This window comes from Zea mays, chromosome 1 (assembly GCF_902167145.1).
Source record: "Zea mays cultivar B73 chromosome 1, Zm-B73-REFERENCE-NAM-5.0, whole genome shotgun sequence".
Taxonomy (NCBI): Eukaryota; Viridiplantae; Streptophyta; class Magnoliopsida; order Poales; family Poaceae; genus Zea; species Zea mays.
The window spans coordinates 145,591,349-145,614,631 of record NC_050096.1 but is presented as its reverse complement, the minus strand read 5'-3'; the positions used below and the strand labels follow the sequence as shown (position 1 = coordinate 145,614,631).

At 43.7% G+C, this 23,283-nt stretch overlaps 1 pseudogene; it reads right to left on the bottom strand.

Annotated features, from left to right (window-relative positions):
- Positions 1-21,528, bottom strand: part of LOC103644945 (leucine aminopeptidase 2, chloroplastic-like) — a 30,396-nt pseudogene extending 8,868 nt beyond the window's left edge.
- Between the last annotated feature and the right edge of the window lie 1,755 nt (positions 21,529-23,283).

Sequence of the window (23,283 nt, the reverse complement as noted above, 5' to 3'; positions counted from 1 at the left end):
CCCCTCCGCCCTTTCTTCCGCCGTAGGTACTGTTTAAATTGGGGAAAGGACCTCGGGTTAGGATTAGAAGAACCCAGGGGGTTTTCTGAGATGTCAGTGACTCATTTGAATAGTTGCCCAGGGGCTAATCTATGAGGAAAACTTAAAACACCCGCCAGGGACCCCGTTGCAAAGTAGTTTTCCATTTAATCAATTCTGTTTAATCTTTTTAATAAAAAGAGAACTTAGAAAATTCATAACTGGATGGATTCTTAACCAAAAGTTGTCAAACTAATTTTGCTAGATACTGAATAATATGAACTATCATTTAAAAATAATGAACCCTATGCCTTTTGTTTTAATTTTTAGAGTTTAAAATTAAAAACAGAAACTGACCAAACCTTGTTTAATTAAGGAAAATTAGTTTTGCTTTTGTGCTGAACCTAAGAAAAATTTGTAGATGTTCAAACCTCATTTAAGCACTGTTTAAAAATAGTAAGAACCCCAGTATTGGAAAATATAATATAGATATCCATTAAAAGCCATTTTTGCCCAAAACTTAGGAAAATCAAAAAAGCATTAGAAACTAATGAACAGTGAGTGAAATTATTTTTCCTAGTTTACTTAAGTAACAGAGAACCTAAGAAAAATAAAGGGACCTCTAGTCCAGATCAGTTTTAAAGTAAAATGTGTTATTTAGCATTATTCCAACTAGAAATCAATTATTAGAATTACAAAACCAGACCCAAAATTGATAATAAAAATCCAGTGGACTTGTAACCACCAGAACCCCACTGCAAAAATAATGAACACCCCAGCCCATCATTTTAAGTAGGGTAAATAAATATAATATGATAATGAGTCATTTTCCAAATAAATCATGAATAACCCATAATAATACAACAATGGGCCAACAAAATTTTGCTAGGTCAATGATGAGATAAGCTACCAGAGAAAAATGCAAACCCATTAAAAAGATGCAAAATAATACCTATTGCTAATATTTTATAAGAAAGTCCATTTAATCCAATTAATGCATACCACCCCTTCCCTTAAGCAAAAAGATGCCAAACTTCAGAATGATTGCTCTTGCGCAAAATAGAAGCTAAGAAAAAATCAGAAATCTGTTGTTTGATATTTTTCAAATATAGTGATAGTAGAAAGCACCCCTTTGGCTAGAAACTTTAGAAAATCCTAGTAAAATAACTAATAAGAATTAATGGCTAAATTTTTGTGCCAAGTTATGTTATAACACCTAAATGCCAGCAAAAATAAGTCTTAGAGAATTACCTACTATTATATGATAGTTGTAGTTCAAATCACCCCTTCTGCCTTGAAATTTGGTAATTTTTTCCAGAGAGAACTATTCACTTTTTGAACCCCAAATTTTGAGACAGAGAATTATACACCAGTAATAAGCCACTGTAATTTTTGCAGAATTTTTGGAATTTTATTAAGGCAACTTGTAGTTCAAACCCACTCCAAAAACTTAAAGAGAATAAAGAAAAAGAAGGGAGAAATAAATCTCACTCCAATAAGTCCAACTTGAATTCTTGTCAATTTCTCACTAAGACTTTAAAAAGAATTCAGTGGAACCCCAAAAATAAACCTACCACTTACCTTAGCTAAGTTGATCCAATTTACCAAGTATACCACCCAAAAGTCTCACATAAGTAAGGTTTAACCCTATCTAACTCAAGTAGACCATACACCATCAAAAGTTGAAATTACTAAAGCACATATCATATCATGTATATGTCTTATGCATTGTATTCATTAGATTGTAATCTCGTCGACGGAGTGTACGTGCTCATCCCCGAGCAAGGAACTATTCAAGAGGAGGACCAGGAGCAAGCTTCTGAGGCTGCTATCGAGGATCTCCCCGCAGCCCCAGCTATTGAAGGCAAGCCCCGGTTTATATGCATAACCGTATTATTATATGCTACTTTACTACACTTAATGCTTGTAGGATTGTAATGTGCACTTAAGTGTAGGGGTTGCTTGAAACCTCTAGTTGCATGAACTTAGGATTCCTTTTTGAGATGAATACTAGTATGATAGGTCGAGTAGCTGCTTGCTAATCAGGATCTCGGTAGAAGTCGAGTGATTTTTCTAGCACTCGCGCGAGGTCAGGAATTGATTGTATTCATCTTGATAACAGGATCTATGTTAGTCTATGGACTTGGATCCAGGGAGGATGCCTTGTCCATGAGACGGGAAAAAGGAATTAAGGATTATTGTGTGGATACCTGAGTCAAGTGTTTGAACGTACTAAGCACATGCCGGGAAAAATGGTAACCGGTAAACCTAGTACCTGAGTGAAGCCGGGCGCGGACTTTATCCCTCATGCGACCTGAGACTGGGTCTCCCATGCTAGCTATGGTGGGTACAAGTGTGGTCACTGCACGGCGGCAGCCGGGGTCAGTGGAGCATTGTATGCCAAGGCGGTGAGGCCTGGACACGAACAAAGAATCGATGGGGACGGTTGTCATGTGAGGGTTCGGAGTACCCTGACATGCCGTGTGTTTAGGTTTACCTTGCAAGGATAAAACTCGATTCGAATCGTCTACTTCTCGCAGCTAATGAGACTGCTTGACCCCTTGTACTGCATCGAGTAAGAAGTGAAATGAGGTTACATGAGACAATTTGTTGATTGAACTAAATGCTTGTTACCATGTATGCTTAGAAGGAGCAAACCTAGCTAAGATAATGATGCTAGAATTTGAAAAGCTAAAAATTGATTTTAGAAATAGCTAGCGCTTTTGGCAAACCAAACCCCTCAGCCAAACAGCTGCATAGTCTAGAGGTAGAGGAGTAGACTCCTCACACCGGGTAAGTCTAGCTGAGTATTAGTATACTCAGCCTTGCTTGTGGCATAATTTTTGCAGGTGCACTTCAGGAAATGGTTGATGGTGTGACTTGGCCTACCACCCTGCCACCGGGTTGGACGGTCGAGTGGGATGCTGCTCCGGCAGGAGAGGAGCACGATGAGTAGTGGGCTAGGCCTTGCCCCTTTCCTCGACACCGACGACATCGATTATCCGCTGCATTTTATTTTATGAACTCTTATTTGCTCCTCAAAAACTCCGATCTATGTAATAATTCAGCACTTAATTTGAGGTTCCTGTTTTATTGTATTTCTTCTGTGACTCACCTTCTAGTGAGATTGTGGAATTTGATCCTTGTTAAGTGGCTCTATCAGACTAGATCTGAAGGACTGACGGGTTATTCCGATTTAAGTGTGTTGCGGCCCCTGAGGTGTGGCTTAGGCACTTAAGCTGGAATAATTCGGGTGGTTCTGCCACAGAAGAATGATACCAAATTTAATTGTCTTCAAAATGCAATGAAGCCTTTGAGCAGCTGAAAGTATTATTTACCACTGCTCCGGTATTAGCTCAACCGGACATTGAAAAGCCCTTTGATGTGTATTGTGATGCATCAGGCAGTGGTCTAGGCTGTGTTCTAATGCAAGAGGGCCGAGTGATAGCCTACGCTTCGAGGCAGTTACGCCGGCATGAGGAGCATTATCCAACTCATGACCTGGAATTAGCTGTTGTGGTTCATGCCCTGAAAATATGGTGTCATTATCTGCTAGGGAATATCTGTCATATTTATACAGATCATAAAAGCTTGAAGTATATCTTTACCCAGTCAGAGCTAAATATAAGGCAGAGGAGATGGCTCGAGCTGATTAAGGATTATGAATTGGAGATTCACTATCACCGAGGCAAGGCCAACGTGGTGGCAGATGCGTTAAGTCGCAAGGCTTTCTGTCATTGTCTTACAATGAAAACTTCTGACATTACATTATGCCAAGAAATGGAGAAGTTGAACCTGGGAATGATTTAACATGGAACTTCAAATCACTTGAAGCTTGAGTCGATTCTTCTGCAAAGAATAATTGATGCACAAAGAAATGATGAGGGTATGAAACACATTCATGAGAAAATAGAGGCCGGTAAAGCCAACTGCTTTAGAAGAGATGATCAAGGTGTTGTATGGTTTAACCACCGCATAGTGGTGCCCAAGAATGATGAGATCCGCTAGCAAATTTTAGATGAAGCACATCTTAGTCGCTATTCTATTCATCCCGGAAGCACTAAGATGTATCATGATCTAAAGCAGCATTATTGGTGGACGAAGATGAAGATTGAAATTGCACGCTATGTGGCAAAATGCGACACTTGTAGATGTGTCAAGGCCATACATATGAAGACTGCTGGCCCACTGTAGTCTTTACCTATACTAACATGGAAATGTGAGGATATTAGTATGGACTTCATTGTGGGGTTACCCTGGACAACAAAAGGGTATGATTCCATCTGGGTTATCATTGATTGACTCACAAACATCGCCCACTTTCTCCCAGTCAAGGTAAAGTATACAGTGGCCACATATGCGGAACTGTATATTGCTCGTATTCTCAGTTTACACGGTGTTCCGAAGACAATAGTGTCGGATCGTGGACCGCAATTCGTGTCCAAATTTTGGGAAGAACTTCACAAAGCTCTGGATACTAAGTTGCTCCATAGTTCGGCCTATCATCCTCAAACCAGTGGGCAAACTGAGAGGGTAAATCAGATACTTGAAGATATGTTGCGAGCATGTGTTCTGGAATTCCCACAGAAATGGGATGATTGTTTACCATTAGTGGAGTTCTCATACAATAATAGCTATCAAGAGAGCATCAAAATGGCACCCTTTGAAGCCTTGTATGGACGACGGTGTCGTACTCCGTTAAATTGGTCTGAACTAGGAGAGCGATGGTTTTTCAGGCCCGATATGGTAAAAGAAACAGAAGTAAAGGTTCAACGAATAATACACAATTTGAAAGAAGCCCAAGCTCGTTTAAAGAGTTATGCAGACAAACGACGCAAGCCCTTGTACTTTCAAGTTGAAGATTATGTCTACCTGAAAGTCTCACCAATGAAGGGTGTATCACGTTTCGGGGTAAAAGGGAAGCTTGCACCCAGGTACATTGGTCCTTTCCCTGTTCTGGAATAATGTGGACCAGTGGCATACTGACTCCAGTTACCCGAAACATTGTCTGTTGTACATAATGTGTTCCACGTGTCTCAATTAAAGAAGTGTGTTCGGGTTCCAGATCGAACCATTGAAGTGACAGATGTCGCCTTAGAACCAGACTTGACATATTCCGAACATCCTATTCGAGTCTTGAACCAAAAGGACAGAATTACCCGAAGGAGAACTCTCAAGTTTTATAAGATACAGTGGAACCAACACACGGAAGATGAAGCTACTTGGGAAACTCAAGACTTTTTAGATAAGAATTTCCCAGGCTTTTTAGCTTCGTGTAAATTGTAAGATATGTACACTTGTTGTAATAGAGGAATGAGTCCCATATCACCCCTGCCTTGTACAAAAAATAAGGAAATAAAAATGTGACACGTTTCCTTTTCCATTACTTGCCCTAGACTTTTAATCTCGAGACGAGATTCTTTTATGGGGGAAGGATGTAACACCCCTGGTGTTACTGCTACTAAAACTTGAGCATAACATCATAAGCATTGGGATATCATGTGTTTGTCACACTTAGAATGCATACACTAGGCAAAAATTTCAAACAAAGTTGTATTGATGTGACATGTCATGAGTAAAACCCTAGAGTAGAGTACTTAACCCTAAACTAGGCTTAAAAGAATAAACAAAGCCTAAATAAGAGAAAACTTCAAAACTTATTAGTAATGATCATAAAATGTCACCATTAATGGACTTAAGTGGCATCCAAACCCTAGTGGTGCCAGAAACCCTAAATATACCCATGAAAAATCCCAAATAGAAACCCTAGGGGGTGATGTGCAAAATGTGCACACTTTTGGACCTAAGTGCAAAAACCATGGAATTAGGGTACCTTAAGTCATATGGTTCACATATTTGGAGATTTGCAAAAGAAACCATGAGTTTTGGGCTTATTTGCAAAAAGGACACATTTGTGCTCCAATGGTCAAGTCTGAAAACAGTTGATTGAGGCATACTTTGGAGTCCTGTATCTTAAGATTTTTGAAGTTTTTGCTCAAAGTCAATATAGCAAAGTTGTATAGATATGTAAGGAGAACAACTTTTCTATAGGGATTAAGCCTTGGTCACATGCAAAAATTGGAGTAAAATGAGCCCAAAGTCGAGCTGTCACACTACCCTAAGTCTGAATTCAGACTAACAGTGAGATTGGGCAATCTTTGAACTTGGATTCGACCATGATCCGGTCATTGTTTGGCTATAATTGCTAAAGCAAGATTGTAGCTGGATCATCGGGCAACAACTTTGTTACAAGAAGATTAACAAGTTTTCATGTAAAGATTTGAGATCTAGGCCCTGCGAATTGGTCTGTCAGGCGCACTTAATAGGGATTCCATTGTACAGTGACTGAAAGAGATCGCAGGTTCACCCCCCCTCGCCGCCGGTGTTCTTGCGCCCAGATCCATGCCGGCGTCGCGATTCATACCCGGTCGAACACAGATAGCGCTCCTCGGTAAGAAATATCGCGTTGTAGATAAACTACAGCCACTGTTCTAACCGACCGTCGTGTCCGCCGTGGTCAATCGCACTGGCATCACCGGCGTTCGCCGTTATCCAGCCTGGCTACGTGCCTCGACGCTTTACCTTGTCACGGTGAGTCACCATAAACCGCTTTATAGTCCTAGATCGTCGCCGGTGAGTCTGCCACGGTGAAGGCAACGAATCACCGCGCCAGTGACTCAGTCCCCCTCTCGACCACCAGCGCAATTCGTCCAAATTGAACACCACTGCTCAAGCACACTATAAATTGAGCACACCGACAGGTCCGTAGGGTAATCAAGCACTGATCCACCAAGCCGTGCCCCTAATTACTCAACAGCAAGCTCCAATTCCGGTTCTCCCCAATTCGGTCCAAAATTCCGCACCTTACAATCTCGTCGTGGTCATCCTACTCCAGGTCCACTCATACCCTCTGCTCTTTTGTTTCAATTCCTTGTGTGCCCCTGATGCTCCCCGACCCCACCAATTAGGCTAGGACCCCTTAGATCGTCGGGAACACGTCATGCTGTCCATTGTGCCCGCTGTCACCGTGGACAGAGCGAGTTAGAGCTCCGCTAGTGAAATTAATTGAGGGGAAACTCTTGTTAGGGCTTGAATTAGGTCTCAGCCGAAGTAGAGCACCGGTCATCGAGTAATCTGGCCGGTATAAGCTCGTCGGAGCTCGGTTCTCCGCCGTGCGATGTCGTGGACTTGGTACTGCGAAGAAATAGAAGTAGAAGGGATTTCCTGTAAACGTCAGTGAAACATATAAATAGTGTCACGACCCCTTTACTAGTTGTTTAAAACGCCAAGGGTCTCTGTACAAACTGTCCTCCACGGGCGCGCTGGCGAATTCTATCTTTGCTGGGTCGTCTCGGTCTGAAATAAGCCCAAAACTGTAGCATCTTTCTTCTTCTTTTTTTTTTGCCAGGACTAAATAATTTCTAGAAAATTACAGAAAAATGCTAAAAATACAAGACCAATTTTGCTAAGCTCCTGATTTTCTATAGTATTTAATAAAAAATAGTTTCATGATTTTTAGTTCCAATAGGGAATTATGGGATATTTAAAATATCCAAAACCCATACTTCTGGAATTTTAGAGAGTAATCAATAATTCCAAAAATCACCAAACTTTTTAGATAAGCTTTAAATATTATTTAAAAGCCTTGGGTAAAGTTTGGTATGGTTTGGACCATGTTTGGTACTTAGAACCCAAAACCCTAGTCCCCTACCCTATGAACTTCACTATAGACTTCAGGAACCCTAGTTTCCCGGAGATCCGTGAAGGAAAGTTATATTCAAGACCTTAGATAATATACTTTTATTATCTTTGCATTTTCTTGAGCATTACATGAGCATTCATGATTATATATGGCTATATATAGAAAATAAGGAAGAGATAGAAGTTGAAGAAGTGAGGACTACACCACCACCTGAAGAACCTCAGGCAGGAAACTGCTTTTACTTTGATATTTGTGGAGCAGAGTCTGACTCACCTATCACTCAAGGAAAGCCCCGGTGCATTGCCACCTCCTTGTTGTTTTGAAATCTTTCTCACTTACTTCATGCATTAGGTGATAGGAGTTGTGTGCTAAACCAATTGCTGCATTTTCTTCCTTGGATTTGATTACTTCTCCTTAATCCCCTGTTTTACAAAAAGGTTTTTCTTATGCTTAGCTTTGCTCTAGAAAACAAAATGTTTTGTTTTGAACAAAGATGATGCTTCAAAGTGGGTGGAATGTTTTCAAAAATAAAACTTGATGGTGGATCCATCATGGCCATGATGGGTTCAACATCGGAAAAGATGTACCTCTGCCAGGTACCAAACTTTCGGTGAAATGATAAAGCTAAGACCGGGCGGGTGACTTGCACGAGAAGAGAGTCTCGGTGTAGTGTCTCCATCTAAGTCGATTAAGGACCTTGTCGATGTAGGCCTGCTGACCGAGGACCCTTTAACTGGTCACATGCCTCATCATGGGTAAGCTTTGCCTCGGGCAGACTAATACCAAAATAAGATAACACGCAACGGGAGTGGAGAGATGGCGAGAGTAGCGTGTACCCTCCGTGGCAAGAAGCTGGATGGTGGTGTGTGCTCTCGGTTGGCGTGAACCTGATCTGGTCTTAAGAACCCCGGTGGCGAGTTGACATATGCAAGGGTTAAGTGCTACATATGTCATGTGATTGGAGATCCTCAGCTGAGTATAATCGATTTGGATCGCTGTAACTTCGCGGACATGAAGACTTGGTCACTGACTTACATGTAGCATTCCAGTGAATAAGAAGGGTTGATAAGAAATTGGCTAGTATAGGTCAAGTGCTTGAACTAGGGTAGAAAGAACTCTAGAACTCAGGTAATGACTTAACTTGCTAATAAAACTGGACTTTTAAGGATCCAATATTAGTAAGCATTTCTGTAAACAGAGTCTTTGAATATTGATAAGCCATACCTTGACTCCTAAAGGCCAGCATATCCTTGAGAGTCTTTTATTTTGACGGGTAAGACTTGCAAAAGTACACTTCGTACTCAGGGCTTTGTCCCATGTTGTTTTAGGTGAAGAAGCAGCAAATTTTTGTTGCTTCTGTTCCAAGGTGGTGCCTAAAGAAGAAAATCAAGACTGCAGCAGCGAGAGGAAGTGTCCTCCTTTAAGTAAAACTTTTTACTGTTTATCGGGAGGGGTTTTGCCTCCTAGGTTATGTAATAATATGACTCCTGCACTCCTATATTCGCCCTAGTCTGTAATAATACTACTCTTTCTTATTTTAAAATAAAGTAAGTTATTGTAACTGCTTCCGCATTCTCATACCTCCGATGTATTGTAATGTCTGCGTGACGGGTGAAACGCTCTTGGGAAAGGTAAAGAATACAGATACTGAACTTGTCAAGTGATCAGGGGCACCTGCTGGGTTGTCTGAGGTCCGTTGGACAAAGACAACTGTAGGTGGGCCTAATGACTTGGGTGGTTCTGTCACAACAAGTAACATCTACTAATAGTCAGAAAACACAAGAACATCTCATTTATCCTTAATCTAGCAAGTAGAACATTATCCTATAACATAAGGTTCCACAAAACTGCTTTCCTAACAACCAAAGATCTAAAGCACTTATGCTCACTCTCCTTCGGTAGTTCTCAAATGTTTTTATAGAAATGAACTGATCGATGTTACTTGCTTCCTAATTATTTTGGGTTACAAAATTATTCATTAATAAATCTAGAGAATGCGATGACTAACATGACAGGGCATCGACTTATCCGACGACACACTTAGCACAATTAACAATAACATAAATTATCGGCTAATTGCTAGAAACACTAATCCATCCTACTTCTTCAAATTTTCTAATCCGCACAAAATATAATCGCACACAACATTCAAATAAATAAGTTTGCATCCGTGTTAAGAGATAAAAGTTTTAATAGGCTCCAAAATTGGCTTTTTCTCGAGATCAAATAACTCTGAATTCGCTGAAACTTTCGTGAACAAACTTGACAAACGGGGATGGACGCGATCGAGAAATCATTGTTTCCACTGAGGATCCCTGTTGAGTTAAAATCTCATGACATAACACGAAATAAACAACTCGGTGTCACACCGTCGTCGCCATAGGGCCTGCGGTGCGTTGCAGTCGCCCTTCCGCTTCGGGAGCATTGTCGCCACTTGTCCGCCCATCTCGTGAGCATCGCCATCGCTCGGTTATGGGGAGTGCCGCCGCTTGCCCGCCCGCCTTGGGAGCGTCGCCGCTAGTTGTCCGCCTCGGGGCACCACCATAGCTTGCACAACTGCTGCTAAAACCTAATCCCTGGAATCCTATGGGTGTTTTTATAGCCGCCCAGTGTGCGGGATGGATATCCCCCGGGTCCACACGAGTGCGAAAATACGCCAGGGGCCACATAGCATTCGCCCCCTTGGGGCGTCCCGCTATGGGCCTGGTGAAAGGAATCAGCAAAAACGAGCTGGTCCAGATGCGAAAGAGGCCCACGTCTGAGTTAGCTCCAGCATAAGCGCGAATGTGTCGGGCCAGGTTTGTTCCACACACCCGACATCCTGAACCACCGGCGATAGCTCGGGCGCGGGAACACTGGATTTCCCCGGGATAATGGAAGATTGTTCGCTACTAATTAGGAGATAAGCAGGGAGGTTGTAATCAACACTTGTGCGGGGTAGCTCTCTATGGTTGTGTATATAAGGCCAGGAGACACCCCTACCATTTTCATCTCATCAACAGCCTGCTATCTCAGTAGCCACAGCTTGTAAACTCACCCCATACATAAAACCACCACAGGAAGTAGGGTATTGCGCCTCTCAAAGCGGCCCAAACCTGTTCAAGCTTGTGTGTTTCCCTCTTCGTGCTACATCACGAACCATCAAGTCATAACCTGCGACACCGTCCTACCCAAAAGCACCATGAGGGTAACCCCGGGTGTACGGTCGGACACAAAACACCGAAAGCTAGTGCACTAGGTAGGGGCTACGTCATCGATCAATGCTAACTCCATGGCCGTCGTCTTCAAGATCAAGATCACCTTTAGCCCAAGAGCAGTTTTCTGCTTCGGGACCAACTCCTGCGTGGCGGATGTAGAAGGGACTCTGCACCGTATAGCAACTTCACCCGAGGGAAAATCTTCCTCGGGATCGCCGAAAGGAGCTACAATGAAACCACGAACTGCGCCAACAACCCCACCAATGACACGATAGGGCGTGGTCCTGCACGAGGCTAAGCTCTGGTTCTCCTTGAGGGTAGAACGTCGGTCGACCATGGCCTCCCCAACCCGATGAACTCCATTGTCCACCTCACCCACTAAGGAGAGGACACGGATCACCCGGCAAAAGGAGGCAAAAACTCCGAACTAGGGCAGGGAAATGCAACAGGCTACCATCCTGATTACTCCGCCCTCAAGGGAGAACGGGAAGGAGTGCATCACTGCACCCACGCCTTTCTTCCTAGTAGGGATGGCAATGGGTCGGGTTCGGATCGGGTATGGTAAATATCCACCCGCGACAATACCCGCGGGTATTACTCATACCCGCCCGTGACTATACCCGCGGGTAGGATTTTGTACCCGTGCCCGTACCCATCGGGTATCGGGCGGGTATCGGATACCCGCGGGTATAATTACACTCCACACAAATAAAACACATGGTTGACAAATGACAAGATAGAACAAAAAAGACATAATAAATCTGATTAGTGTTACAAAAGCAAGCAATATATGAGTACATAGCGTTTATACTTGAACCAAACTTCAAAGTATTCAATTCAACAAAACAACAAAGGTCTTGGACATGATTACATGCACTTGAACTGTTGGGCAGCAAAGAAAAAACAGCACTCACCTGGGCTGCAGGGGCACTGCCGCACTGGACAGGGAGCCAGGGACACAGAACGGGCTGGGCGAGCCAAGGGCGCTCGGTTTCTGCCTTTCTAGCGGCTGGTGGTGGCTTGGATGAGAGGCTGAGAGAGAGACGGTGAGAGACCGCGACCGGTGACTTGGTGAGTGGTGACTCCGTGCGTGACTACGTGAGGTGAGAGAGACTAGGGTTCTGGATTATTGAATAAAGATGGACATTGGGCCGACCGGTTTCTGGTGGGCTGAAAAGTGAAAACTGAAAATAATTTCGGATATCCACCAGGACTCGCGGGTAAAAGATAAAACCCGTACCTGACCCGATTTTATCACGGGTCGGGTATGGGTGAGACCCGCGGGTTAAATTTCGTACCCGAAACCGATGGGTCGGATATCCGTGGATACCCGAACCCGCGGGTAAAATTGCCATCCCTACTTCCTAGACATCCTATTCATCCAGGGGAAACTGGAATCATCGCCCATCTCTGACGACGAACCCACTGTGTTGGGGAAAGAGCCTCCCTAGCGTGATGCACGACAATGGCGAAACAGGCGCAGAAACGTGCAACAACACCATGAGGCCGAAGAATGGGACCAGGCTCAACCAGTCTCTCAGGACGATGTTTTAGAAATGGGGGAGACCCCTGATGAAAGAACGCACTGAGAACGATGCAACTCCCGCCGTCGTGATCGTCGCCAAGCTTAGGAGCGTGAGCAGGAGCAAGCAGAACAAGACGCTAGGCTCCGGAGGGAGAACCCGCTCCTCGCCCGGAACCTATACCCTGACTTTGCTCGGGCGCTAAACACTCCAAGTGAGGTTGGAAGGGTCCTAGCGCAGATAGCCAATGGCCTCCCGTGAACCCTAGACATGGAGAACTATCGGTGAGTGCACACTCAGGCGGCCAATCATCTTCTACCTCTCGCCAACCCGTCGAACGATCTGCGTCACGCCATCAACAGCCAATGAGATGCGCGAAGCAACATCAGCGCCTCGCGCGATCGCCGACATGAAAATGAAATAAGACAGCGAGAAGAATACGACCGGGATCATGGAGCACTAGCACGCAGCCGTGCGACCAAGATCGAGTCGACGACAGCCTCTACCAAGAGCCCGGTGCTGGGACGGTCGAGGCGATATGAGACTCGCTCCCCTCCTAGGAACCAACGACACGATCATCGACAGGAGGAAAGGAAAACGTGCGGGGTCTCCACCCTCACCCCTCGGCTTCGAGCCATCCAATGGCCTCCTAACTTCAAAGTCTCCAATGTTGATAAATACGAGCCCAAGAAAGACTCGGGAGGCTGGTTGGTCGTCTACACGCACTACACGACGGTTCACTTACAACGACCTACGGATATTTATAAATACATTAAGATTCATAGTAACCAAGAAATACATTTTTAAATAACTCTAAAATTCATAGTAATTAAACCAAAATTATTTATAAATAAAATATTATTTTTTGGGCTAATAATTTTTTTTTATTTACTAGGATTTTCATTTAAGAAGAAATGTTATTCAATAACCAAAAATCAATCATGCGCAATAAAAAAATTATTCCAAATGCAAATACATAACAAACACTTAAAAGAATCAATCATGGTCGCTAAAAATCATGTTTACTTGTTTTAATTAATTTTTAGTCACTAACATCTACAGATATGTTACGTTCAGGCTATAAGATTTGATAGTGATCATTGCTCTATAGCGACCCACCGCTAGTCCCCGACGATATTTATAGCGACCAACCATAAGTTGTTAAATTTCTAGACTTTTAGCGACCAACCGACCGTTGCTACAAAAGGATTTAGCGACTGACCGTCGGTCCCTAACCTTTAGCAACCAATAATTGGTACCTAATAAGGGTCGCTAAAGATCAACCGTCGTATAGTGACGACTGCCGCTAGGGCCGCTGGGCTACATAAGACGTCATGACAGTGTACCTGCCCATTGTCTTGGGCCAGGACACGCTACAATGGTTTCGACATCTGCCTTGACATTACATCGACGATCGGGGAGATTTCAACCGCCAGTTTGTCGCGAACTTCCAATCCCTCTCCGACAAGCCGGTGCAGCAATGGGATCTCAAATCCATCAAACGCCAAAACGACGAAACTCTCCGCTCGTTCCTCAGAAGATTTCAAATGATGAGGAACTGCATCCCCAAGGTTGCCGAGGCAGCCATGATTGAAGATTTCTATCGAGGATCCAACGACTCGGCTTTCGTCCGAGCTATCCTCCAAAAGGCACCCGCCACCTCTGAACAACTGTTCAGGAAGGCTGACATCTACATCACTAAGGATGAGCGGGATTGTAACACCTCAAAACCATCTATTAAAAATAATGCATTTAAACTATAGTAAACAATATAGTAAAGAAATTTTTAAATCAAGTCTGTGATCTTATTTATCTTTAGAATGATTTTTGTTTGCTCATAATTGATTGATGATTGTTTTCATAAAATTTCTTTTATATGAAAACCCAATTAATTAATCTGGAAACCTTGGTCCAAAAATAAAACTTTAATGGTAAATATTTTTGGATAATTATTGTGAATTTTTAGAAATATTTAAAAATATATTTATTTATATTATTATGGGAAATAAGGATAAAAACAAAGAAAAGAAAAAAATCCTGGACGTCATCTAGGCCTAGTCAACGAATGTTCCCTCCTCTCTCTTGTTGGCTGCCATACGAGGCCAATGTGTCAACCATTTTATCTTTTCCACCGTCGTTCTCACACTCGCTCGCTTGCAGCATGTCGTGCTAGCTTGTGTGCCACGCTGCATCGCCGCTCGCCGATTCCCTGCGTGGGCTGACGTGCCGCTCTACCACCGCACCAGCGCCGCGTGCGCAAGGCTGCGCTCGTTCGGATTCTCAGCCGTTTCTTGCGCCGTGTTGAAGCTGCCATTTATAGCATTCATTAGCTGCGAACGTTTCATGGTAGCGTTTCAATGGTCATCAAGGCCACGTTCTCCCTCGCCTATAAAGCGCGACACCGGGCGTGTTCTCCTCCTCTCCCACGCTCGCTCTTCTCTTGTGTTCCAGCTCTTTGTTGCTCGTAGCTCGCTGCAGGCACGTCCACCTCGCAGGAGCCCTGTTCCTTGACCCCCAGCACTACCACATACTATCCGGCAAAAGCTTTCCCGAATGCCCCTGTTCCGATTCCCTGACGAAACGCCGTCTGCCGCCGTGTCATCGAAGACCCGCCATCTCCGCCTGCTGCTCAGCACAACCACTCGATCCCGACTGGTTGCGCCAAGTCACGGTCGCTAGAGCGATTCCTGTGCTGTGTTGCTACATTGATCCCCTCCCGCAAGCCTCGTCAACCGGCGTCTTGTTCTACTTCTTCTCTGTGCTACATACATGTGCCTGTGAGTCAGACAATCAGAGATAGAAGAAGCTAAAGTTTCTAATCTACACCTTAGAAGATAGCACCTACATTTGATTTTCAAATTATAAACTGAATAATTAGCATCTAACTAAAATTGGTTATTTATTTATGCGTCTCGAGAATGGGTGATAAGCAATTTTCATTAGTATTACTGTCTTTTTCCATATTTATATGATTAAGTTTGAATTATATTTGTTATACTTGTCTTACGTGTATTGTATACTTGTCTTACGTGTATTTTTTTTAGGAAATTAAAAGATAGGTAGACCACATATTTATAACAAAAATACTAGATGAATAATTCTACGGTTATCTTTGCTCGGGATGAACTATAGATTTTTAGTCACACTGTATGTGTTCGTATGTGCGATTATACACAAATTGCTTATTCACTAAGTCATGCTAGTGTAACACCACATGTGTTACTCAGGGTTTCTCCTCAGTACCTACATCTGTGACATGTTATCACATGTGGTTTAGTTTGAGCTAAAGGCACCAAACTTGAGGAGCCAAGCCTTAATCAAGTCTTTATCACCCTAGAGATAAGACCTTAACCATATCAAGCTTAGGGTAGTGGGTGAAGTACTGAAACCCTAAAGTTCCCCTCTTTAGGACATTAGAGCACAAAAGAAAAAAAATCACTGAAAAGGGTTGGTAAATCACATTGTCATGACTTGGGCTAATTATAGAAGTTGTAGTACACTTAATAACCTACAAAAAATAGTAAGAGAGTTGTCCCAAAAAGGTTTTGCAAAACCCTCAAACAAGTCGCTCAAGTGGAAACTCAAATAAAAAACCAGGATTTCAGTTTTTTGAAAAACAGCCCTCTCACAAAGATCAAATGTGTTCACCCTGTTTCGAAACTCAAAACCATTTGGCCCAATTGACAAAAGTGGTGCCAAAAGACCCCTACCCTGGTGAACTTTGGAAACGAACCAAATCTGTTTGACATGATTTGACATGGATCCTTTCTCGGGATGGAGTAGACGAACATACCTCTATCTCTGCCCCCATATCTCTTCGCTCAGTGTACAAAATCGTTGCCCCCCATACCAAAGAGCTTGCTTAAGGTGAGAGAGCACGCCATGATAGAAGCTTGGATAACATCTGGCATGGAACAGTGACTAAACGGACGAGGGAAGCGTGCAAAAGAAACGACGCCACGTGTTCGACGCCGTGCTCAAGTGACCGGTCTCGCACTGGCCGTTCTCCGCGCGCGCCCCGAGCGCCAGTCAGCCGCGCCCGAGCGTGCCTATAAAGCCTTTCCCCAAGTGCATGGTCACCCGCCTCACTCCCTCGGACAAGCCCACAACTTCGGTGAACTCCACGCCGCCCGCCAGAGCCGCCCGAGCCTCAGTCGCCGTGGCCAGCTCTCCCTAGCCACCCCATCGCCCAACCAAGCTCTCTAGAGGCTCCCCTGCACCCTCCCAAAGCTTGTAGCCTCGCTCAATTGAACTCTGCCACGCCGGGAGGCCTCGCCACCTCCCGCCACTCACTGCCTGCCACCGGAGCACGAGGACCGGCCATTCCGAGCCTCCACCGCCCAATCTGAGCTCGGGAAAAGCTTCACCAAGGCCCTGCCAAGCTCCCCGAGCATTGCCGTGAAGCTCTACTGCACCAGGCCCCCAGATTGAAGCTCACCGACGACCTACTCCCGCCTACACCCGTGGACCGGCTTGCTTCGCTCACCGCCGGCCGATCATCGCCGCCATCGAGTTCACCTGACCAACCCGAAGCTCCACGACGCGACATGCTACCACGCTAGGTGAGCCACAATTTCTCGTCGTACTCTAAGCACTGTTCCAGCGAGGGGAGGAGGGAGTGCGGGTTGAGAACCTTAGAAACCTGAGGGCCTTTTTGCACTGTCAGCGACCCAGATGAATAGGAGCCCGAGGGCATAACTGGAAGAGAGAACAGTGGAAAAAGCGAGGGGGTCGAGCGCAAACAACGCTTCTTTCCTTTTTAATTGGAAATACCTTTTAATCCTGCAACAAGCTTCAAAATTTTTTAACTTAATGAATACTTACCGAAAATTCAAGAAACCAATTTTGTTAAACTTTGTGTACTAAAAGCTTTAAACCAAAAATATAAAATCACCTTTGTACAGTAACTTGTTTTAAGGTTTTGATTTAAATAAGCAAACTGCCTAATCCAAGGAAAAGGAGACAAAAATAGAAAAGCTCTTATGCAGGAGTCAAGAAAATTTGTGGAGATACTTATCAAGTAGTAACACTATTTAAAATGCTAAACACCACAGTCCACAAAGTGAACCATGATTTATCACTACAGGAAACTGATTAAAGAATATGGGTGACAAACCGTCGAACTTAATGTAATAAGCCGTTGAACTTACCGTAAGAACGTGGGTTTACCGATGAATATAGCCGATGGCGATTTTTGGACGAACTTAGAGAAGTAAATTCGACGGCCCCGACGAACTTAACATTAAGAACGTGGGTACCGTCGAACTTAACATTAAGAACGTGGGTACCGACGTAATTAACATTAAGAACGTGCGTTTTTAAGTTCGACGGGGGCCGTCGAATTTTTTCCCATAAGTTCGACGACACCCACGTTCTTACGGTTAAGTTCGACGGGGCCACGTGGCCGTCAAACTTATGTGTCCTGCGTGGGTCTGCGAGGGCTGCACATTAAGTTCGACGGTACCCACATTCTTAATGTTAAGAACGTGGGTACCCACGTTCTTAACCCTTTTCCAGAAAAAATAAAAAATGCAGAAATGAAAAATTAGACACACATAATATCACATGCAACACAGAATATCACATACAATACAGATTTCAAACACATTGATATATGTTCATATCACAAATTCACACAAGTCCAAATATATAAGTTCACAAATTCACATAAGTCCAAATACATAAGTTCACAAATTCAGACAAGACACATCCATAGTTCACATTTTAGTTCACAAGTTCAAACATTAGCTCCATCGCTCTCGATCAGGACATCGGATTGTTGTTCGTAGCTCCACCACTAGAATTGAGACATTTGTCCGCAAAGTCATCGTGAGGGGGAGGAGTCACTTGATGAGAGCCAGAATCCTACAAAATAAACCAAAATTCTCATAAATACACAACTGGCATTAAATCACATGTACACAAAGATATAGGAAAGCATGATAGACCGATGTAACTAAAGCTATTGGAGAAATGTCTACATAGTACAGCAAGCGACCAGTAGCAAGCAGCATGAATCATTTTATTGAGTCCCCTATCAGGCACTAGAAACTCCCAGGCTACTCCGTGCAATACTTATCCATAACTCAATCTTGACAAACCAGTGGAGTACAACAGAGATACAAAAAATCATGTTCAGAGTTGGAAACCAACACTGAATTTTTATTGAGTCCGGGCGTCCAGCATCCTACTGGACACCTAAACCCGTTTTGTCGACCCCTTTATTTCTCCATTTTCAACAGCAATAGGTCGACCAATGCTAACCAAATATGCTCACAAAACTTAACTCTACAATCTTGACACAGCAACCCCAAGCCAAAAGCTCACAGATCAAGAGTTACCCTACTCCAAGGTTAACCTAAATTCACTGCCTCAATAAACTGAACATGGTTCCGCACCAAACTAACCTGACAGAGAGCATTTAGGGCATATTTATTCCTATTTTTGTACACTACCAAACCCCACCTTCTCAAGAGAAAATGTTCTCCAACTATAGATCTCCAAGGTTGCTATAGTATTCCAAGGCCAAAAGTGCATGAGTTCAATGTTATGGTACTCCAAAACTGCTCACAAAACACTGAATCCAAGGGTAGTTTCTGAAACAGACACCATACACCTAATCTGACAGGGCAAGTTTGGGAGCATTTTACTCCAAGGTTTATGTGGAACCAAGTCCAACCCTCTTTATGAAACTTGTTCTCTGTACTATGGGCTCCAACGTTGCTATGGAAACTTTAGTCTAAAACCACTTGGATTGATCACAAATGATCTCCAAACTTGGCACCATTTACTGAATTTCAGTTTTTGTTAACTGAACTGATTTCAGTCACCAACAACTCAACAATCCATTTTCAGTCAACTTTTTCTACACTTTTTGTGTAGGATCATATCCATCACCCTTAAAGACATTTGTACCCCAACTTATGGTCTTCAATTCCTTTATAGAAACCATAGTTCAAAACCTTATGGATTATGCACTAGGAAGCCCCAAAGTTAGTCACAATCACTGAAATTCAGACTTAGACGCTATTCCAAATCTGAAAATTCAGAATTCAGCCACCTAACAGTCCAAATTTGAGCCGCTGTTACTCCAATTTTCGTATAGGATCATGTCCATTACCTTTGAAGACTACATTCTGAACGAGCAGATCCCTTATAACAAAGATTCATGAATCATGCACGTTCTGGTCATTTATAACAAGTTGGAAAAAAACATACCTCAATTGTCTTCCCATTGGAAGCAGTTACAATGTCACCAGGTCTCATGCCTGTGCCACTGATCATATTTTCACAGGCAGCGACTATAAAGTGAACCTGTGAGAAGGGAAAAACATAGAATTAACAGATAAACTAATTTGGGTAAAACCTCTACATCTATACAGCTAGGCGGCTGTGAAAAATGAAGTACCTCTACTCTAGGAGGCTTGATTTGTCCCAAATCTTTAGCTGCACCAAATATAGCTGCAGAGCCTCCCATGTCAAATTTCATCAGCTCGATGTTGCAGCCTGGCCCGGTCTTAATGTTGTAGCCACCACTGGATTCATTGGCAATTGAAGCATAAGAAAAATAACAAACGGTTCCATCTACTTGTCTACTTCTAACTTTTCATAAACCCACTAAATATGTGGCAAGTACTACAAACCTGTCAAAAGTTAAACCCTTCCCAACAATAGCCAGCTTTCTCTTGATGTTCCCATCAGTGGGTTTGTAGCACAAATGGATGAAGTGAGGAGGGTTAGTAGAAGCTGCAGCAACTCCCAAGTAGGAACCCATCTTTAGTTCTTTGCATTTCTCTACATCCAGTACTGTGGCAGTGAACACATCACTGGAAGTAGAAGCGATCTTTGACGCCTCCTCCGCAAGCACAGCTGAAAGAACAAAGGATGACTACGATAAGTATACTGGCAACAAATCTATGAAGAACAATAAAAGTTTGGTGAAAGATCTACTGACCAGGGGTAAGGACATTTGCAGGAGAGTTCACAAGCTCTCTTCCGAATATCACACCCGACAAAAGATCATTAGCATACTTAAGTTTCTAATCCACCTCCGCACCAGAACCCAGTCCAATAATATCAACCTGTTTCAGGTGCACCTTTTTCGATTCAGACTTGTATCTGCTGTCCTCATACAACCCCAGCATGGTTCCTGTGATTCAGACCGACAGAAATTTTAGCATCCATCCACTGCACTCCATAACCATGACATCAGAGAAGAAAAAGGAGCGTGTGCAGGAGAATCAAGTACCAGAAGCAACTGCTGCTCTGCAGCGCTGCTAGCTTGAACTCTTCCTAGATCCCAATGGGGAGGCAAGAATGATTGTAGCGCTGCTAGCTTGAGCGGCCTTGGCAACAGACGCGACAAACTCGCCGAGGCCTCGGCTAGCGGCGACGGTGGACGGGGCGCTCTGACCAAGACCGATCAAGCCCACCCTCTTGAAGCCCTGCCCCGCGAGGCGGAGGACCACCGACTGCCCCGTCTTCCCAGTGAAATCTTCCTCCGCCGTAGCCTCCGACAGGAGGCCGCCGAGCTAGCCGTCCAGCTTCTTCAAGACGACATTCTCAAATTTGGAGTCCGCATCTTTGGACAGATCCTTCTTCGTGATGGCGACAACGAGAATATCGCCCTTCCACTCGGAGAATTCGATGTCTTTCACAGAAAAGGTGACCTGGAAGAACGACAGGAGAGCACAGGTTGAAGCTCTGTCACTTCAGGAGGATAGAAGCGACTAACTTCTCACGGATCAAACCGATAAATCTTAGATGAAGACGTGCGGTTTTGGAGAAGGGAAAACGCTAATTCTAATCTCGATCTAGCGCTTGTTTTAGCGCAGCGAACGTAAGCCATGATCAAGTCAACACACGAGAGTATCAGCAGGTTTTGTTGGAGATGGGTTGTAGGCACACGGACAAAGCAGGCGAATCCATGAACAATTTGAAGCAGTGCTGGATGGAAGCCTCATCCAGAGACAGGAACGCACACGAGGTTACACAAATGACAGACCTGAGGCGGCTCGACGGCGTTGGGCTTGGTGAGTCAGAGAGCGGGTTCGGCGGCCGCGGTCGCAGCGGCGGCGGTTTGCCCCATCCGGGTGCGGTGACCGAGCGGGTGGTGATCTAGCTTAAAGAGATACAGATGATGCTTAAAGAAGGGAAGGGAATGAAACCCGGAGAGCCCTCCCGCTATACAACGAGAGTCGAGGTGATGATGTCGATAGAGGAGAGCGTGGTGGGCGGGCTGGTGGCGGCGCGGTGGGCGGGCTGGCGGTGGCGCATTGATCTGGCGGCGGCATGCTTATCGGGCTGGCGGTGGGTGGGCTGAGAGCTGGTGAGAGAGAGACCCGCAGCGCGGGATAGGGATTTGGTATTTTGGGGTAAGTTCGACGGTGTCGAGTTGGCCCACGAACTTAATCTAAGAACGTGGGTACCCACGTTCCTAACAGGTTAAGTTCAACGGTTTTGGTTAGGGCCCACGGACTTAATTTAAGAACGTGGGTACCCACGTTCTTAAAAAAACCCATGAACTTAACTAATGTAAGAACGTCGGTACCCACGTTCTTAATAAAACCCACGAACATTTATCAGTTTCTTGTAGTGTATTCACCAAAACCTATTTTTGCCCAAAACATAGAAAAAGGAAAAGGAAACTAAAATTAGGAGCTAGAGAGCCACACTATTTTTCCTGGCATGCCTAAGTGATAAAGTTCATGAAAAAAATATGTGGAACCATAGTCCAGTACTGTTCTGGAGTTTATTATTTAATTTATATATTGAGTATTTGAGTAAGATAATGGTTAAAAACAATAGGACCTATGTACAAATGTTAAGAAAATTTTGGTAGTCACTTGTCCATTGCTATGCCTCTACAAAAATGTTAACCACCTCAGAACACCAAGGTAAGTGGGTTAAACAAATAAAGTTAGGTTTTTGCAAATACCTTATTTTTTCCTAAACACCTAAGCTATGTGCTATGTGAGAAAAATATAAAAACAAGGTAGTTGCACAGTAGAGCATGCCCACCCCTGCCCCATGAGAAAGTTTATAAAACTTTAAGAAATCATACAACCCATCCCCTATGAGTAAAAATGACCAACTTTGGGAACGATTGCTCTTGCACAAAGAAGAAACTAGAAAAATTGGGAAATTTGTTGTTTCACATTTTTCAAAAGGAGTGTTAGTATAAGCACCCACTAAGCCCCCAAAATTTAGAAAATCACCATTAAATAACCATTAGGTTTCTTTGTATGAAATTTGGCACGGAAGCATAATATTACCCATAAACATCAGCAAAAATAAGCTTTAGAGCAGAAGTCACTTCTACACATGGGTTGTAGTTCAAAGTGCCCTTTTTGCCCTAAACCTTGTAATTTTTGTACAAGATAGCCCCCTTCTGCTCTACCTCCCAAACTTTTAGGAAAGCTTAATTAAGTGAGTAAGAAGCCACTAGAATTTTTGTAGGATTTTTGGAAACTTCTAAAATAGGAACGTAGTTCAACGTACCCTCATAAAAACTGTTTAAAGCAAAGGACGAAAGAAGCTTTTAATTCCTAGCATGCACATGGGACATATATGTTGCATACATTCTCATGCATTTGCATTCATTAAATTGTAATCTCGCAGACGAAGAGTACGAATTGATCCAAGAACAGGAGGCATAGCAAGAAGCCCGGGAACCAGCTCCCGAGCTCGTCACCGAAGAACCTTCCTCCATGCCCGCATTTGAAGGCAAACCCCGGTTTTATGCATAACCGTTATATATGCTATATTACTACACTTAATGTTTGTAGGCTTGTATCATGCACTTAAGTGTAGTAATTGCTTGAAACCCTACTTGCATGAATTC